This window comes from Castor canadensis, chromosome 11 (assembly GCF_047511655.1).
Source record: "Castor canadensis chromosome 11, mCasCan1.hap1v2, whole genome shotgun sequence".
Lineage (NCBI taxonomy): Eukaryota > Metazoa > Chordata > Mammalia > Rodentia > Castoridae > Castor > Castor canadensis.
The window spans coordinates 88,652,896-88,668,740 of NC_133396.1; the positions used below are offsets into that span (position 1 = coordinate 88,652,896).

At 38.2% G+C, this 15,845-nt stretch overlaps 1 protein-coding gene across 6 annotated transcripts in view; it reads right to left on the reverse strand.

Moving 5' to 3' along the window:
* The window catches only part of Rabgap1l (RAB GTPase activating protein 1 like), a 750,530-nt gene extending 738,182 nt beyond the window's left edge, over positions 1-12,348 (reverse strand). For all 6 annotated transcript variants that reach the window (XM_074047408.1, XM_074047407.1, XM_074047406.1 and 3 more), the window contains exon 1: positions 12,213-12,348. The gene's annotated coding sequence lies outside the window, so the exon portion shown is untranslated. The remainder of the gene's footprint in view (positions 1-12,212) is intronic.
* Between the last annotated feature and the right edge of the window lie 3,497 nt (positions 12,349-15,845).

Below are 15,845 nucleotides of genomic sequence, written 5' to 3' on the forward strand. Positions count from 1 at the left end.
TCATATACAAAATTTAAAAAGCAAGCTTTTGAAGAAAGGCTAAAGGGCTTTATTTATAAGGATTCTTTTGGGGGGGAGGCCTTGCACTATATCAGAGAAATGAAGAACTGTCACTGGGTTGAGATAGGTAGATATCCAGTTTCAAATTTTCATACATTTAAGACATCCCTCCTGCCTTCTTTAAACTCAATTCCGGTATCACAGGCAGTCTTACCTGATACACAGGCCAGGAAACAAATCCCTCTGATGCTTTATGTAAGACACATCCTATACTGCACTCTACCTGTATCCCCAATATGGCTGTCAGCTCTTTAACAATCTCTCATCTCTGCTTCTTTAGCACAAAATCCATAGGCTGCATTATTAATAAATGCTTGTGAAATAAAATAATGACAAAGAATGAAATAAACTTCATAAAAGCCATAAAGTTATACCATTCCATAAAATAACAATGACTTTTTATACTCATAATGATAATTAACTTTCTATTGAAAATGCACACTTAGGAAATCCAAATTTAAGGGGAAGTCATAAGAAAGTTATTAAGTACCAATCATGTCACGAGATACTATTAAATTATTTTATCTATCTTTCTAGCTTATGGGGGAGAAAGGTGGGGAGGGACTGCATTTTGCTAAGGCTACTATATACTTTGTTCAGTGCAAGAAGTTGACGTTTAGAGAATGATGACTGCTAAAAATGGACTGAAGAATTAAACATGAGACCTAAAACTATAAAACTCCTGAAAAATACACAAGGGAAAAGCTCCGTGCATTAGCATTGGTGACAATGTCAGTAGACATCACAACAAAAGCACAAGTAACAAAAGCAAAAATAATTAAAGAAGACTACATCAAACTAAAAGACATCTACACAGCAAAGGAAATAATCAAAAAATTAAAAGGCAGCCTACGGATTAGAAGAAAACATTTGCAAAGCAAGTATCTTCTTACAAGGGATTAATATTCAAACTATTTAAGGAACATACACACTTAAAAGCAAAAAAAAAAATTAAAATTAAAAAAAAATAGCTCAACTATAAAATGGAGAAAAAACCTAGACAGGCACTTTTCCAAAGGGAAACAAATGGCCAACAGATATGTGAAAGTGGCTCAATACCACTAATCATCAGGGAAATGCAGATCACAACTTCAAGGATGAACTGGGGGTGTGGCTCAAGCAGTAGAGCGCCTGCTTTGTAAGCATGAAGTCCTGAGTTCAAACACCAGTCTCACCCATCCCCCAAAAAACTACAATAAGATATCATCTCACATCAGTAGGATGGCTATATTATAAAAAATATAAGTGTTGACAAAGGTATGAAGTGAACCTTTGTGCACCATTGTGGTTGAAATGTAAACTGGTATAGACGTTATGGAAAAAAGAAAAGGAGAACCACCATCTGACCCAGGAATCCCACTACTGGGTATATAGCCTAAAGAAATGAAATACCTGCATTCACATGACATTGCAGCATTGTTCACAACAGTCTACAAGAGGAAACAATATAAAAGTGTCCATCAATGGATAAATGGATAAAACTTTTGGTTTTGAGGTGTGTGTGTGTGTACGTGGGAGGGGGGGTTGTGTATCAAAGAATATTAATTAGCCTTTAAAAAGGAGCCCTTTCTACCTGCTACTAGCATCAAACCCCATTCCTCATTCTTAAGTCACACTGTGGCTGTACCAGCTAGTTTTGAGCTCTGGGTTCCTGTCAAGCTAGCACTTGGTGTTACCTCTCTCCAATCACCATCATAATTATCTACCTGGGCTTCATCAGATACAATGAGATGACTTACAACAATTATAAGATCCTGGAGACTACCAATAGGCTGTGCCTGGAGATAGGGGGTAGGGAGAAGATGGTCGAAAGGAAAAGCAAAACACTGATGAACCTCTCGAATTGGTGGAAATGCCTTCACTGAAGGCTCCCATGGCCAAGGTATCTATCAAAAGCATTGATAACTGTCATGAACCACCACTTGCAGAAACCCACTCCATAAAAGAAGCCTATGAGAAGTACATTAAGGCTGAGGGGCATGGCTCAAGTGATAGAGCACCTGCCTAGCAAGCTTAAGGCCCTGAGTTCAAACCCCATACTCCCAAAAAGAAAAAAGTAGTACATCAAAGATTACATGAAAGCAACCAAAGGCAAATTTAAAGAAGAGACCAGAAAAGAGTAAGTCAGGAGCTACTGAACAAATCAAGCACATCCTTGCTAATTTCAAAACACTGCCACTTCCTTATTGATGAAAACATGAACCCAAATGGCATGGCTTCTCTACTAGACTACTAGAGGATGGTATAATCCCATGTATGATTTTCTCTAAGAATGGCTTAGAAATGGGAAAATGTTAACAAACTGAGCAATTAATTTTGAAAACACTACCTGTCATCACAACTAGCTGCTGCTTTTCAATCCAACAACATCAGGACTTAAGACAAATGGGACTGATGTCATCTTGAGCTCTTCATTTATTTCAACTGTGATTTATTTGGAGTGAAAGCACTGCTTTTAAAAAATGCCATAGAGGGCTCTCTAAAAATAAAATGCATTTAAACTCAAAAAGAAAAATGGAAGAGGAAGAATATGGAGATACTACCATTCAAGACAACATAGATGAACTTGGAGGACATTATACTAAATGAAATAAGCCAGAAACAGAAGAAAAATATTGTATGATACCACCTATGTGTGAAATCAAAGAAAAAAAGTGAAATACATAGAAAGGGAGGGAAAGGGAGGAAATGGAAAGAAATAGGTCACAGGCACAAACTTGCAGTTATGGAAGATGAGTAAATCTAGAGATCCATTGTAGAGATCCATGAGGACTGTAATTAATATTATATAGTATACTGAAAATTTGCTGAGAGAGTAACTTTAGATGTTGTTACTATAAAAACAATGATAATAACTATGGAAGGTAATAGGTCAGTTAATTTGCTTGGCTGCAGTAACCATTTCATAAAACATCATGTTGTATACCATACACATAAATGATTTTAAAAAAGCAAAAAAAAAAAGTGGTTGTTGATGATCTAAGCTAAAAGGAAAATATTTTGGATGTTACTAGCTATTTGAGGTCAACCTTTACAAACACTCATAGATTCTTGATATTGGAAGGCTCTTACAGATCACCTAATATTATGTACATATACTTTCCCTCATTGAAGAAAAGAAAGAATTCAGGATGCTAGAGATCATCCAATCCACTGCTTGTTCAATACATCCTTACATTTCTTTCTTTCACTGCCTTTTACTCACTGAACCTCTAGACACACAGAAAACATATGTTCTACTGTGCAGATAATAGATTTGCAAATATTCATTTGTTCAACTTACTTTATGGTATTATTGATTATAAATACAAACTAATATATGCAAAGATTTCTTTGGCTTTCTTAAATTATCCCATAAAATGAATACACAAGTGAATTTTGTTATTTTGTAAATCTTACCTTTTTTGATTCTCATAACTCCTTCATGAAATGTGAAAAGCAGGTATTATCATCCCTAGGGAAAGATAATCAAGACCCAGGAGATGCTGAGAGTCACTGTGAGATAGAGTTCAGAGTATGAGAAATCTCCTATGAGCTACGTGATCTTAGGCAAGTTGCTAATCTTCTCTAACACTGTTTCCTCATCATATGTGAACTAGGAAAGATACAAAAGTGTATGAGTTCCTACTTCATACACTTACTGTGAAGATTCACCAGATAATATACATTATCTTATGTAATAACTAACCTACTAAACTAATGTTAGCTTGTTATTTTTATACAAAGCAGGAAAAAACTTTGACCAAAACACTTATTCTCTTCAAATCTCACAATAGCACTAGGTCAAGAACTAAAGTATAATACCTACACTGTTTCTACCTACATTGTTTTCCATAAAACCAAGTATGTTTTTAGCTATTTGCATCTTAACAACTATTTTTCTTCCCCACCCCACTGGACAACTAATAATTATTTCTAAACACTATTTTCATTTTCTCCAAATGAAATGCTAAAAAGTTGAAAAAATGCTAAGCTTTCTCTTTAGAAAAAAATCTCAGTGGCACATAATAAAGTTAGCACACAAAGGCAATGAGACTTATATTCAAAATGGGAAGCAACAGATTAATTGATAAACTAGTTTCTCTAACCTATTATTAGATTATCTTTAAATTTTTTATCTGATACCTTCAAATAGGAGAGATGGCTAATTTTTTGTTTGTGATACCAACTCCAACAGGAGAAACCTGTTTCATCTATCAAAACTACTGACAATGTTGACAAGAAATATAAAATTTACATCAGAATTTTTAAAAATGGCTGGTGATGTAGCTCAAGTGGTAGAGCACCTACCTAGGAAGCTCAAAGCCCTGAGTTCAATTCCCAGTACTGCCAAAAAACAAAACAAAACAAAAAAAAAAACCTAAGAGGCCTAATGTCAATGAAAAAATTAAACATAACTCATGAAGAAATTAGAAATTGTTGTAGTTTTGGCAAATAGGCAAGCTTAGGATTCAAATAATAATAGTATCTAATTCTATTTTCCCATTAACTTTACCTTGAAGCTTGGGTTAGTATTATAAAGTACATTTGAAAATACTGAGGGGAAAAAAAGAGGGAAGAAGACAGTGAATTACCATTAATTATAACTTGAAATAAAACTTGCTAATAAGATCTTTGTACAGAAAGTCTGGGACAAAAGCAAATCAAAACATTAGTCCAAACCATGACCACTGATAGTAGGGCAAGTTCATGAGAGAAGAGCTCTGGAGAAATACAATGATAAATGAATGAGGTCTGGTGGCAGGCAGATAGCTGCTGAGTAACAAAAGAACAGAAACCATACTGAACACCAACATATATATATATATATATATATATATATATGCTCCCTCCAATAGATGACTTCACGCTAAATTAAAAGTATAATCTAATCACAGTGCTATATCAAGATAATGTACAGAGAAATAAACTATAAACACCTAACCAAACTAATTAAGGAAGGAAGAGGGGAGAAGGAGGAAAGGAGGAAGGATGGAGGGAGGGAAGGATCTTGCAACCATTCTCGTAACTAATTACATTTATATAATGTTCTTAATGCAGGGCCTCAAAATGACAAATACAACATCTTGAAGTACAGAATAAACTCTGCATTGTTTATTAAAAGCTAGTGTTGTAAGTCTCTTAAGCCTTAAAGTGAAAACCACAGGTTTGTACCTTTTCTAAAAATAGTGTTTGTTATTTGCATCCTCTGTGATAAAAGTCTGATTTGAGGGCATAATATGGGTGTATATTTGGGGTAGGGGAGAGACTGAATATAGTATATGGTATATGAATGAATTTTACACTTGCCTTTTAAAATGTACTTATTTCCTGGAAATCTGGCATAAAAAAAACTCCCTTTGGGTTTGCATTACTTTCATATTTGTGAGTATTTCACATGGTAGTCTTCAAAAAGCCAGACCAGTTATTTTCAGTTATTTGTCAGATGAGTTATATTTTCATGACAATTTCCAACAAATTCCACCATTATGTATGCAGATACACACAGTCATACACACACACATAATTGTGTAGCTTTAGAAATAATGACACAGTTTAAATTATGGGCACCAACATCACATTTTTATACCACAAAAATCAGTGGTAGAAAATTTAGAAGGATTCTAAAAACCTGTATTTGTGAAACCTAATACATCTCAAAAAAAAGGAAGAAGAAAAAGCACAGTGACTTGCTAGCTACTTATATCAACTTACGTAAGGTGTTTGGGGCATGCTTCATCTAAACTCTTATCATACTATTTGGGGTGTGCTATCTTGTGAAACAGTCGTATGAGACTGCTGGAAACTTCTAAAATGACATGACAACATATCAGAAGCTTCAATAAATAAGGAAAACAGTATGGTAATGACATAATTTACATTTATTTTAGAACCAAGGCTCATCCCTAAAACTCTACTTTTTACCAACCAAATAGTTTTTACTATAGCAACTTCATTACCAAGATTTTCAAAATTTTCCACACACTTCAGTGATGAGCTATTAAACAGTCTCTGTGTGTGTAACTGTTACCTGGGCAACACTCTAAGAGGGCAGGTCAAATAGAAAAAAGGCTTCTTCAAATCGACAGGACATCATTTTACTTAGAAGCAGTCTAAGGGTGAAATCAGCAAACAGAAAAGCTTGAGAACTGCCACCAGTGCTTTAATATGATTAACAGACACAACTTACTGTCATTTATCTTAATTTCTAGTTACCTAATTCCCCTAAGGAACAAGGTAAACTCCATCCAGGACTTCAAAACATCCTCAGTCATTCAGGTTATCAAATACATAAATGCTGAAATCCAAGGAAGTTCCTGGAGGTAAGAACTGATCAATCCCTCACAACCAGATTTGGTATGAAATTCCCTGCCTCAATACCCTAAATTCGGAAGCTCATCAACTCAGCTGTGAATCTGCATAAACTATCTTTCTGCCTGAACAAGACCTCCTCCAAAAATTAAGATGCAGTCATTAAGAAATCACATTCTAGAAGACCCTTTGAAAAGACTCAAAATACTTCCTGTTCTGGTAATTTGATGTTGTCTACTGAAGGAAGCAAAAAAAACACTGGTATCTCCTTAAAAAGAAAATATTCTCCTTTTCCAATTCTTTTAGAATTGGTAAATTCAAGGTTGTTTCTCTAACACTAATAATTTTTCCCTTCAATTTTTACTCTAAGGATATGTAATTGCTCTCTAGGTCATATTTAAATCAAAAACACAGCATATAAAGCTTGTTTAATGTTAAGAAGTACTAGGTAACTCCAGATACAAAAATGAAAGATAAGCTGAAAAGCAGAAAGGAAAACTGGCATGTTAGGCTATTCTCCATCCGGTGCTGACTTTCTTGCCTACCTCTTTAACTACTCACTTTTTCCTGTCTATGCCTCTAACTCTTTAATCACCTCAGTCCTAGCTCATAAAAGCCTTTCTCTCCATACTTCTTGTCCTATTTCCCTATGTCCAAATCCTACCCATTCTTCAAGGCACAGTTAAAATGTCACCTCTTCCCTTATCCTTAAAACTAAAAGTAATCTCTTCCTTCTCTCTAAACTCTTATAGTACTTTATCTCTATCTCTTTACCGACTACACTTTCTGCCACACATTATCTTTGTTTCCATATTTAATCCGCCACATAAGCATAAGGGTCTCAGGGTCAAGGTCCATGCCTTACTCATCTCAATTCAAACTGCTTAATACAATGTCTTGCACAAAGTACTCCGATTGAATTAAATGAGTGGCTTGGCAAAGGAAAGGACAGAAACAATTCCACAAGTCCAGAGCCCTGGCTTTGCCAATAACTAACTGTATGACTTGAATTTCAGGGTAATATGTTCATCTGCAAAGTTGGGAGAATCGACTCCATCCAGTTTTTGTTTGTTTCTTTCTTTCTTTCTTTTTACCTAGGATGTTACCCATTATTGGGTGTAAAATTAATTTGTGGGTCAAAACCTAGCATTTTTTTTTTGTAAGTGGAATGAAAAGATTATATCAAAGTGTGTTACAGGCGATGATGATGGGCTATAGATGTTTTAACAACTAGCTATAGAGGGGAGTCATTTGCTGACTGCCCTGATACAAACACTCCCACCATGATCAATTTCAAACTACAACATGTTATCACTAAACAAGGAGCTAGGTGGGAAGAGATATGCACAATTGCTGTTGCAAGTTAGTATGAGCCAACTCAGAACAACCCTGAAAAGATGAGGAGTATAGCCCAACTTTTTTTTCAATTTTGTGTGTATATGTGTGTATGTGTACATGCTGAAGCAAGATACAAAATGTAAAAACAGTTTAATAAGGGTTTAGCTAAATAATGTCCTAATACCCTCCCTGTTTTATATATAATCCAATGAATGCTATTTTTGGTCACATATTTAGTCTCTTTACCACAATTCATATTTCTCTTCAAACATGAGAGTAACAGATATTATTGATATCACCAGAAGGTAAGTAAATTACAGGGAGTAGCAATTTAGAAACTATCAACCAAGGTCAAGAATAATGTACTCCTACTAGTAGCAATAGGGAGGGGAGTTGTCTATAGTATAGAAAAAAAATCCAAATGATTCTAGTATTTGTGTCCATGCCCCACCCAATTGTGAAGAACAGTACAAATAAAAAATAGCACAGCAAAAAAAAAGTAAATTTTCAGCCAAGCATGGTGGTACATTCCCATCATCCCAACACTGAGGAGTCTAAGGCAAGAGGATAGCGAGTTCAAGACCAGCCTGGGCTACATAGCAAGACATTGTCTCTCAAAAAAAAAAGTAAAATTTCCATATCCAATGTTTCCCAAATTTCCCAATACTCATTGTATCCCTCAATGTGACTTTTATTACTAAGAATTATTACTAAGAATCCCCTACTAGAATTACATTTTTACCATGGACTAGAGACATGTAGTACTTGTTGAACTTAGAACAGACAAGAGGAAAAATAGCTCAGCAAATAATTGTTAGACTTGATATTCTGGGAAAATCTGACTTTTATTGAAAAAATACTTTATTTTCTTACTTCTTATTTAAGCATACTAAACTGAGTGAGGAGCAAAAAACTTTTGAATATATTTTTGGCTGTACTATTTCTGTCACAACAATACAGCCTATAACCAGGTTTTTCATGAGTATTTATAAAGAAGTATGTTTTCTATTTTTAAAACTATTTAGAAACAAGAAGAGCTCAGAATTTCAAGTGCATTAATAATCTTAGCCCAAATCTAACTCTAAATCAAATGAATATATACCCAAAAGTTTCCCAGGAAAATCCCAAAAAATTACACCAAAAAATAACAAAACAAAACAAAAAGTCAGTATGAGCATAAACTTGCTATACTCAAACAATTTCAGCATCTTGTCTGTTGAAAATGCACAATATGAAAACTAAATGAAGTATAAAAAAGAGAATACTGAGAAACAAGTTCTGCTTAATTCCATTAACTCTTTCCACATACTTATATCCAATTTGAATACTAACTATAGAGTCAAAACTATCCTCCAGAGCTGGCATTGTGGGGGAGGTCAATAATTCCAGGTACCAGGAAAATCATGGTTTGAGGAAAGCTGTGGCAAAGCAAGAGACCCTATATGTAAAACAAATTAAGAACAAAAGAACTGGTGGCATGGCTCAAGTAGTAGAGTGTTTGCCCAGTAAGCATGAGGTTCTGAGTTCAAACCCCAGTACTGCCAAAAAAAAAAAAAAAAAAGAAAGAAATTATTCCCCATTCTAAAAAGCCAAGAGTCAAGTCAAGCAATGACTTTCTCCATAACCTCAATATTAAGATTCCTTAACAGGATTCCTTAATATTCCTTAATAAGGCCCAGATCTGTCCTTTTTCTGTTTCTACTCTCTTTAATGGCAAATGCTCATAAGACGATTTCCGTTAAGAAATCTTGGAGTTGTCTTTCATGTACCAGCAGCTGGAATAGCCTTGAGCTGCCAGTCATCCTCAGATCCCAAGGCTGACTCATTTATATAAGGCAAGAGTTATAAACATGTAGCTGGGTGCCAGTGACCCAAGCCTATAATCCTAGCTACTTGGGAGGCTGCGATCAGGATTGTGGTTCAAGGCCACTCAAGGTAAAAGTTTGGAAGACCCAATCTTAAAGGAAAAAAGGTGGACATGGTAGCAGAACCAGCTATGGTAGGGAAGCATAAAATGGGAAGACTGGAGGCCAGGTGGGCAAAAAGTGAAATCCTATCTCAAAAATAACCAGAGGAAAAAAGGGGTGGAGGTGCGGTTCAAGCAGTAGAGCACCTGTATAGCAAGTGCTAAGCCCTGAATTCAAACCACAGTACCCTTGGGGCAGGGGAGGAGGAGGTGCTTATAAACATATAGCAATTGATTAAAACTCATGAGACACAAGGAAAAAAAAACCTCTATACTGGGAATTCCGTAAGTTACATAATGAACTTCAATCTTCAAACACCCTTTATACAGTCATAGTCATCCACACACCACTTAAAGACAATAGTAAACTGGAATATAGTCCCAGGTTTTCACCGCCAATACAAGAAACTTTGCTACTTAATTACTCCTCTCTTTAAAGTCATTAAACCAGGTCTAGCGGTCTGGTTATCTCTCACTCATATTTTTATTTGGCACAACAAAATTCTTTCTTTAAACAACTCAAAAAGATGGATAAAAGAACTTGAACCTTTTTTGTTTTGTTTTGCAGTGCTAGTGATGGAACCCTGGGTCCTATACATGTCAGGCAATCACTCTACCACTAAACTATTCCCCCTATATGACATTAAGTTTTAATGCAGCAGCATTTAAGAATTCAAGTAAATATACAGGAATTGAGCAATTTCAAGTTTGAGTTAAGGCAAAGGAAAAACAAACTTAAGTTCAAGTTTTTAAAAGTCACAGACTCAGAACTGGTGAGCTGATAAACATAAAAATTCCTCTTCACATGCCTAATAAAAATCCCATCATTCAAAGAAAAAACCACTAGAGTGAAAAAATAATTGTCTGAATCCTGAAACAATTATCAAAATACAATAGTAATAATACAGAAATTCCCATCAATAAGTCTGGCAAAAAAAAAAAAGAAAGAAACTTCATACATTTACAGCTGTACCTTTGTACCTTTTCCAATGGGTTTGTATGTTTACTATTTGCCCCAATCCTACTAGGACCTACTACCTTCGTTTTAGCTCCCTCAAGTTCAATGTAAGCTATGTCTGTGGATAAGCCCTGCACTACTGTTATCTATTTTTTCCCCAAATAACATAATAATACATAATCTTAGAGCACATCTTCAATTGATTTAGTATAGACACCTCAGTCTTAGCTAACTTCCCAAACAAGTGAACGCTTAGTGCAATTTGATAATAATATATACTTTAAATTATATACTTTCTTCTCTTCAATCTCATTGTCAGTTTCATATGGGACCAAGATAATGAATCACAGGTCAGTTTTCGAGGCTAGCTGCTTTCCCCCCCCCCACGGGTAAAATCCAATTTGACCACAAACAAACTTCATGTCCATTATCTTCTGACATCATAATTACTGGATATTCCACAGAAGTACAACGGACACCAAATGTAAACACTACTATGGGAAAAAGTCAGGTTTTCATGAAATTGTGTTTTCTGAATTGTAACAAGCAACTCATACCATGCATAAGAAAGTTTAAATGTATTAAAAATTCCTAAAACTTCAACTGCAAAAACGCAAGCTTTGAAATCGGCTTCCAAATAGCACTGAAATCTGTCAAGCAAGCAAGTTCTTCTTACCATTAATGTGACGAGGTTTGTATTTCAGTTTATTTACGTGAAACCATCAATCTTGCAAAGTGACCATTTAAGTTTTAGTACATGTTCTAAGATAACTGGGAGGTCCAAGGAAAATATACAAATACCTGGACACACTGTCAGTTCAGTCCCCCGTACTCCCAGCCACCTCCCCCCTCCACGCTGGCCAGCGGCCCCTTTCCACATGCTGACGCACTGCTCAGCCCTGCCTGCACCGTTGGCGATCAGTGCAAAGTACTAGCCCAGTCTCACAAACTTTGACTCAGTTATCAGGACAGTGAGCAACCACAAGCTGGGCGGGGGTGTGGAGGGGTTTGTCATAGCCCTGGCGGTCAACTTTGAAGCGGGACATTCCTTGCAGGTAGAGATCTGCCCAAGACGCAGCCCATCCCAGCCTTCAAAAACCACAAGCATCAACAGCAAGAGTGGAGCGAAGTGCGCGGTGGGGGAAGGAAGAGTGAGAGCGAGACTCGGTCACCAACAGAAGACTGCACCCTAACCGCACGCCCCCCGGACGCCGGGCCGCTAGGACTGCGAACCCGGCAGAAGCCAATGCGCGGCAGCCACCGGGAGGCGGCGGCGGTGGCGGCAATGGCAGGGGGCACAGTTGGAGGCGCGGGCCGTCCAAGCCACCACCCAGGTGAGGGGCGCCGACTCCGCCCGCCGCCGGCCCGGGCCGCGGGGAGCCGCCACCCACAGAAAACCGCGGCGTCCGGGAGACAGTGGACAGTCCTCAACCCGCTCCACGCTCTCCTCCCACGGTCCTCCCGCATCCCAGTACCGGGTCGGGCCCCCACCTCGACCCCCTCTAGCATCAGCCGGGACGCCAATACCCGCCCCCACCTCCAGGCCGATCCGGGCCGCCCGGCAGTACTCGGGCCCCCAAGAGGCCGCCCTCGCCTCACCTCGCGTCTCCGCGGAAGCTGCTAGAACAACAACTCTGTCGGGCGCCGGCGTCCCGAACCCGCCGCCCCGCGCTCTGAGGCCGGGCCAGTCCCGTTCACTCCGCCTCCGCCGCCGCCGCCGCCGCCGCCGCCGCCGCCGCCGCCGCCGCCGCCGCCAGAACCCTGGGAGGGCGGAGGGAGCAGGGAGAGGTGGGGCGACGGACCGCACGGCAGGAAGAGGCGAGGAGTGGGGGAGAGGGCGGTACTGAGGAGGAGGAGGAGCCTGTGGCGAGTCGGGAGCGCGCTCGTCCGGGTCCTTCAGCGCGGCGTGCGCGCTCCTGAGGGCAGAGGCATCTACTCTGCCCGCGGCAACGGCGCGCGCGCACGCGCGTTACATGGTCCCGCCTAGCCGCTCTGAGGGGTCGCGGGGACCAGCAGAATGCGAACCCGACAGAACCCGAGTTGAATGAGCAATGAAGAGGAGAGTGATGGAAGTCCTTGAGAACCTCCTGAACTAAAGCCCTGCCGAGCAGTTACCGAGTTCTAAGATAATTCCGTTGGAGGCGATTATTTTCTTGCTCTGAAACTTGGTTTACATATTCCGTTCGTAGAGCCCAGTAGTCTTCAAGGAAGTCATCTCAGAGAACGCTCACTTTTTCATCAGTAACTGTTTTCTGTACTTCTTTCAAGGTGTTCGTGACGCTTACGAAGCGCTTCCTTGTGGATTGGTTTTATGAAATTAGGAAGAGATTGAAGAGGGAAATAACCTGCGAAGCATGAACGGGAAAGCTCTGCCAATACTAGTGTGCATTAATATAAAGACACCGTTTGGACCGTTTTATCCTTTGGCGTAATGGATTTTAGAATACAAACCAGCTCTTTTTCGCTACAAATAAACTGATCCTTGAGCTGTGAATATCCTACTTCCTAAATCCTGCAGCCAGAAATGACTTGTTCACTTTACGTTCTTAGCACTTTGTTTCTGTAGATTTGTGGCACATTACATATTCGACCTAATCTAGGTTATTCTGTGTAATATTTTATCTCCTAGAGAACCAATGAGGACCGCCTTCATTCGTGTTTATATCTTCCACGATGGATTGTACCTGACTCATAGGAAGTACTCAATGAATATGATTGTATGGATAACTGAAAGTAGTGCAGCAAGAATTTAAGTGTGTCCCGTGACTTGAGCTCTACAATGACTTCTTTAGTTTAAAATTCTCTCTTCTATAACACTTCAATTCCCCTGCCCTCATTTCCTCACGTATGTCCAAAAACTACTCTGAGAAATGTGACATTTGTCCAAAAGGCCCTCTAGGCTAAGTTGCTTTTTTCCCTTTTTCCTAATGTTAACGTTAAAAGATGCTGGGATATAGCAAGAGTGTTCCAACTATCTATTTTGTATTTCCCCTACCTGCTGGGCTCCTCCCCAGAAGATTATTTATTAAACTCTATATTCCCAGAGCCTTCTTACCACTGGGCCTGACTGAATGAATGTTAGAAGTTTGATGATATTTAATGAAGTTAGGACTAGAATAACACAAATCATCCGTTGACTCCCTGAGACTTACAGGATCTGTTTATAAATATGCAAAAAGTAGGTATTGAGACTTAGTAAGTAAAGTATTAGTTAAGTTACACCAGGCACCATAAGGAAGTCAACACATAAAAAAGTCACAGTTTCTGCATTCTGACATCTTCTAAATGCAGCAAAGCTTTTTGACAAAAAAGGACAATAATGTGATAATTATTGGCATTCTATATGAAACTTAGCCAACAAAAGGAAGAAAGAAAAAATGATGATAGAGAATCCAAAGAAAGTTTAGTGTTCCCCAAATTCAGTTCCACGTGCCTTTGAAAACAATAATAGTGACCACCATTGGCTGTTGCCATTTAGTTCTATTTAAGTGGAGCATGACATCTAAGTCACTATGGTAGGATCAATTCATGTACCAGCTTGCTAACTAGAAAAGAAAAACACTTGCCATGGCCACATATTGCACCTCTGATCAGCAGGAGTAGTTCTGTAAAGATGAACTGTTTCCTTACAATAGAACCTTGGTAAGAGACTAGTGATGAGAGAACCTAGATAAGAGACAGTGAATGTGATTTGGTGCAAACTCATCCTCACCACAGGGAAAACAATTCTAAGCACATGCCAAAGAATTAATAACAAAGCACTCTTCATATAAGGTGGGCTTCTCACTTCTCTCTCCACGGTGGTTTCCTTTGCCTTAAGCATATTATCCTGGTCCATGAAAGGACTAAAGCTCTCACTTTGGAAGAAAGTGTTATAAATTATTCTAGAATGGTTCATAAAATGACAGAAGCTGGTAGCCCAGGTTCAGGCCTAACACACAAACATGTTTTGTTTGGCATATACTATACCTTTTTTTTTAAGCCAAAGTTAAAAATCAGAAGATTACATGCATTTTGGGCTTTTCTTTAAAAAGTGGAAGATTTGGTAACAGTGGGCTTACATTTTCACATAACAACAATCAGCTATAGCACATGCATTCTGTTTTGTCTCTACATCCCCTATTGTTCCTTATACTGTTTGTTTCTCTTGTTTAGGTCTGCAACTCTTAAGCTATAATATAAAATTTAAAAAACTGTAAAGTTAAACATTGATCAATAATGAAAACTTAAATTGTGAAATTTAATGGTGTCAAATACCATATTGATTTTATAATAGGCATTACTTATTGATTTACCAGCATACATATCCACCCCTCTGCAATTGTAGGCATCCAAGGATTCAAGTAGGACTAGATAAATTTCCAGCTACAAGTGTGGGCCCTATTTATTTATGAGAATCGGCCTAATCTCATCCCCACCTGATTTTGTCAGTGTTTATGGATAGGCACTGACTCAGTTCTAAACTGGTCTAATCATATGGAAAGCTAGATCTTGTGCTTACTGGGAAATGAAAAGTTCTCTTTCTCACTCTTATATTATGGTGGATATGAATACTATAGTTAACTGCAGCCACTTTGCTACCATGAAGGAAGCCAGCCTTCCACATGTTGGAAGAGCTCAAACTCAGCTTGAGCCTTCTTCTGGATTTAGTAACTTCTCTGAACTAATAAATTTTCCTAGTTTAAGAAAGTTTCACTTTAGCTTTTTATCATTTACAGCCAAAGCTCAATTTTTCTATGCATGTAAGAAAGAACTATGGTTATATTATATGATTCTTCTAAAAATATATTTCCAATGAGATGAATAGGTAACAACTTATTTGGTAAGATTTTAGAGTCTTAAAAGATTTTAGAGTGACCACGCCCCAAAAATCCTTCCCTGATTAGATTACATAATGTCTGAGAACCCATCACTACACATTTTTATTAAAGTTTATTTAAATCCTGTGCTCTATTTAAGTCAACTTTCTCTGAGAAAAGTGCTTTATGACTCAGTAATCATGTATAAATGATTTTAGCATATGGTTTGTTTTTGTTGTCGCTATTGTTTTGGTGACACATGGGTTTAAATTTAGGGCTTCACATTTGTTGGGCAGGCACTCTACCACTTGAATCACACCTCCAGCCATCATCCCAAAAGATTCCTTATGCCCCTTTGTCCACTTGGCCTCATGTCCCATATCCTCAGGCAACCACTGATCTGCTATCACTATAGATTAGTTTGCACTTAAAG